The following is a 667-nucleotide window of genomic DNA, read 5'->3' as shown; positions in this document are numbered from 1 at the left end:
CACACACACACACACACACACACACACACACACAGACATATCCCCTCTTCACAGCGAATATACATTAGTACGTAAGTTTAATACCTGGAGATTAACAGAAATGACAATGGGGCACAGATGCAACACAGTAAAACAGGGATGGGGGGTAGGACTGGAGGGGGCAGAGGGACACTGGATATGATCACAGCAACCAAGGAGTGATTCCCTTGGTGCTCTGAGGTCATGAGACACTTGCCTCTTGTCACCAAGAAAACTGCATGGTGAATAAACCACCAACTCTGGAAGATAAGCCGTGGCACTACTGCGGAGCTTAGAATGGGGTGGGGCCCTCTCTGTCACAGTGTTAATACTCAAGCATGGCGGGCTCGGAGAGTGTTACGAAATATCAGCATTTTGACCTGGTGAGAGGGGCCTATTTGGGATGTGCCCCGTTTACCTAACACTGGGTGAAGGAGGTCCCCACTCAGGGTAACAGGGCCCCGGGATACCGTGGTCTTGACTTGCAGCAGCACTCCACACCACTGCTCCCAGCCAGCTCCACTCTGTCCACTGAGCACCCTCTCCGCAATGGACCTAAGCCAGAGTGAGCCAATCAAGAGGAGACGGGAGGAACCACGTGGTGGGATGGAAGGGGCAGGAGCTGGCAGAGGAGCAGGTGTGTCCCAGG

This window comes from Lipotes vexillifer, unplaced genomic scaffold, assembly GCF_000442215.2.
Source record: "Lipotes vexillifer unplaced genomic scaffold, Lipotes_vexillifer_v1.1 scaffold936, whole genome shotgun sequence".
Classification (NCBI taxonomy): Eukaryota; Metazoa; Chordata; class Mammalia; order Artiodactyla; family Lipotidae; genus Lipotes; species Lipotes vexillifer.
Note: the sequence above shows the minus strand (reverse complement) of the source record.